We start from the raw sequence: 4,515 nt of genomic DNA, 5'->3' as shown, positions 1-4,515 counted from the left end.
TAGAATGGCATCACGGTGGGTGCCTGCTGGTAACAAATATTACACTTTATCCAGGCAGTCAATCATTACAGGCATTCAGTGTGAGGAAAATGGTCGAAAAGCTTAAAGTGATTACCATGGAAATATTAATTAATTATATGACACTAACTGAAACAAAACTCACGAAACAGTTTGTAACCCACAACAAATCAGTAGCACGAGCAAGAATTTTCGTAAAAGGAGACCTTCACTTAGAGAAAAAATGAAGGCGAAGATGGTGCTTTTGCTAATCTTTCTTTCTTTGATGGATCTCTTAATATAAAAATTGTATTGGTCAAAACAGAAGACACCACATCACAGAAGGCAACAAAAACAATCTGTATTTACACATCATATATACACTTTGCAACATTTGTATACAGCTTTACATAGTTATTTGTATTTTGGCAATAGTAGCTATAATTACAGCGCAGAAGATTTGTGCCCATTCTTTTAAGAGAACACAGAGAACTAGTGACTGCATGGCTCTGACTAGTGCTAACAACTCCTTACAGAACCTGTATATGCAGATGACAGCCCAAGAAAATTTCCAGGCAATAACCCCTCCAGCAATTAATCAAATTTTTAATCATATTTTTACACACAAAATTGCTTGTAAAAATGTGTGACAATTTTAGACTATCAGCTTCTATGTTCTCCAATACATAACCACGGAATGAGAAGCCGTTAAATTGCAACTTAACTCGTGTGCACCACTAAAATGAGGAGAATATTACTTTGTCTACTTGTACTACTGATCAGTCTATCAATACAAGCACACCATAATACTGACAAAGAAAATGATCTGCAAGTTGTGATTATCATAACTTTTACACCAAGAAAATTCCACCTTTTGAAGAAAGAATAGAAATAAAAACTGGGGTTTAACATCCCACTGAAAATGAGCCCACTAGAGATGGGGTTCAGACTGAACAATAATGAGAGAACATCATAGTATTTACCTTAAGTACTTTAGAGTGACAATGGAGAAGCTAAATATGGATAGCCAAAGAGGAACTAGAACTCCAACCTTCCTGATGTAAGTCTAGTGCCTTAACTACAACAGCTGCATATTGTTGTTTGCCTGATGCCTGTAAACAACAAATATTACAATACAGTATTTTCTCTTTCATTATCATCCCCAGTAGCTCTCACACTAAGCATTCTTATGGGAGCGTATCAGAGTGCAATCACTGTAAAGTACCATGGGTAGAGCTGATGTGCTCCTCATTTTGCTCAACAAGAGCAGCCCCTGGGCAATGGTGTGAAATGCTTATTGTGCAAATATTGAGAATATATGTAAATTGAGAACTGGCATATTCTCCACTAACACAATAATGAAAAGATCTAAAAGAAAACCAATGAGCAAGGCTGACCTTTCAATTAATATATGGGAGTTGGAAAATTTGGGCTACCAAGCCTTAAACCTTGATTTCCTAATTTCTTTTGAGCTGCATTAACGTATAGGCCACCCCATCAATGGAAATCTCCAATCTTGGAGAGAAGTAACTGGAGGTAAGAAGACAAGTTTCAAAATATTATTCACCATAAACAGTAACTGGTATGTGCCCAGGCAACATATGCATAATGTCAGAGGTTTTCCAGAGATTTCTGAGTTTAAGGGAACTGTGCGCTCTAGGGGCTCATTACAAAGTAATATTGTACTTGTGACTCATTTGGTTTGTTACCATAATTACCTTGATTTATGCCTTCATAACATTGAAAAAGGATGTAATATGCAATCACCAATAGTGAAACATAAAACACAGAGTAATGCAACAACCCTTAGCTGCAAAAATGCTGTAATGTGGTTGCTGTCATTGAGGGAACAGATCACCATAGTGTAGTTGTGCTATTCTTCCAAAGGATTCGGTGAATCCGTATACAAAGTGCCTGTTGGCCACCTTGTCATTAGTAAACTTATCCTTACTGTGTGTTTAACAACATGCAACTAATGCTGATGTAAAAACAAACCTAAGCAGTAGTGGGCAAAGGGTAAAGTGGGCATTACTATTCTCGGGATTACTTAATAAAGCGATAAACTATATATAATCGTACATGTGGCAGAGATATGATCCTCAAGAAATGGTCAGTCGATAACTTTACCAAAAACAGTTAAACATTAGAAAAATTTACTGTCTGAGAAAAGAATTGAAGTATCCAGAAGGGGAGGAGGACACAAAATGAAAGTTTAAGGTCACCCGTATGTTCTGTCGATCAAGGTATCTCGCTGGGTACAGGAGTACCTCAAAATCGAGGAGACAGTTCACAGGAACATGTACTACGTGTGGCTGAGCAGTGTCCTGTTGAAAAATGGCACCACAATACTGTCGCACGAGAGGTAACACGTGAGGACACAGGATGTCCGTGACATGCCGTTGTGCTGACACTACCAGCCGGGACCGGAAATCATACCCGATGGATCCCCCCCACCGTGACATCAACAATAACGCGTCGCTGTGCCTCTCCAAAGCATTGGAGGAAAGTGACCTTCCCCATGTCGCCGCCATACTCGCCAGCAATGGTCATTTCGAGTAATGCAGAACCGCAATTCATTGACGATGACAATTCAACTACTTTCATCAGCAGTCCACGTCTGTCACGGCAGCATCCCACCGCAGGCAGTTGTGTTCTTGTGTTAACGGCAGCCTACACGTGGAACACTATTCCGTAGACTGGCAGTTGCTAGTCTCTGGCCGATGGTGTAAGGTGACACAGAATGTTTTCGGGTGACAAGAGCAGATGTGAAAGGGTTACGGTGTGGTCGGCGCACGATACAGCGATTCGCCGATTGCGGTTGTGAGACGCGATCGACCGGAACCTTGGCGACGAGTAATTCCTGTTCTCACTTTCCCATGCAGTCCAACATCGGGCAACTGTCACATCTGAATGCCCCACAAGCCTGTACACTGAACGATTCGACCAGCTGAACAAATGGAGAATCACGATGCGCCATTCAAACTGTGTCAGGTGCTGATAATAGTGATTCATACGAGTACGCGGCATCTCTGTGTTCTTCGCCGGCCGGGGTGGCCGAGCGGTTCTAGGCGCTATAGCCTGGAACAGCGCGACCGCTACGGTCGCAGGATCGAATCCTGCCTCGGGCATGGATGTGTGTGATGTCCTTAGGTTAGTTAGGTTTAAGTAGTTCTAAGTTCTAGGGGACTCAGAAGTTAAGTCCCATAGTGCTCAGAGCCATTTGAACCATTTTTGTGTTCTTCGGAGTGATCCCTCACCATCTGACGCTGTTCATGCCCCTTTTATACACTATTAGGCCTGATAGTAGCACTGAACACAGCAACACTAAAGGACTCTGGTGGCTATTCCACCTCAACTCTAATCATTCACAGACTCACCGACGGCGTTTACTGCATAATGTGTATTTTTTAAAAGAGTAATAATGACACAGTCGTCGTTTTCGCCAACTCTCAACCAAATTATGGAGGTCTAATAAACAACATGATCTAATCCGCCACCCACGAGAACTAAAGACTTATTATAAATAGAACACAAGGCCAAGGTCTATAACTGAAATAGACAAACTAAATCTTTCCAGGTGCCACTTACAAAACACAGACGTATGACGCTACACGTCACAGAATCTACCAATGGCTCACGGTGTTCATTAGGCTCTTGTTGTCAACAGCAAGTACCGTGAGTGAATGAAAGACGGTTGTTTCCAAACAAAACGCAGCACGGCACACGCTGTCGACATTTGCACTGTCGCTCGGGTATTTTCAATGCAATGCAGATACAAAATAAATGGGGAGAGGGGGAAGAAATCAGACGAAATGCAATTACTCTGTACCGAGCAATCGAAGACCACGGGCCCCTTATGCCAAAATAATCGGAAAATATTTCTGAACGACCTACGAATTATCGTCGCTGGAGTTTGTGTTTACGCTGTACACAACTGACTCGTCCAGTTTGCCACAAAAATTAGAAACAGCCTGTATACCACTATACTTGGGTTCATCACTGTTCACAACCCCGTTCCCCTAACACTTTCCTCTCAAAGTGTAAGAATAGTACTGCGACCAAACAGGAAAAAGCCGTTATCTCTGTCGCTACTTTAAAATTCGGACGTATCGACCAAGACATCGCCGGCACCTGGAGACGGCTCATTTTTCATTTGAAAGCAATCTAGCGAGCCGACAGCTGCACGCAGGGCGAACCATCGCTCAGCTGCCATTTGCCAAGCCAGCCAAGATATACGATGGCTCCCGTCTTTAACTGCCGCACCAGCCGGCCACCCTCGCGAACTGTTCGCAGGAGCTGTAACTTCCGTGCATATTTCAGAGACGCAGGTGAATTACAGCGTGAGGAAAAAAACAGCCCATATCTCCTCAGTTGCCGACTTTCGGAAGCTGACCTGTATGAGGTCATAGTTCCTCTCTTTACTGTACAAATAAAGCATTTCGTATCGGACAAAGAGGCATAAAATCTTCTCGTACACTTCCATTTTCGCGCTAACTGAATTATGGTAGTTGCAGTACT

This window comes from Schistocerca nitens, chromosome 9 (genome assembly GCF_023898315.1).
Source record: "Schistocerca nitens isolate TAMUIC-IGC-003100 chromosome 9, iqSchNite1.1, whole genome shotgun sequence".
NCBI classification, from domain to species: domain Eukaryota; kingdom Metazoa; phylum Arthropoda; class Insecta; order Orthoptera; family Acrididae; genus Schistocerca; species Schistocerca nitens.
Note: the sequence above shows the minus strand (reverse complement) of the source record.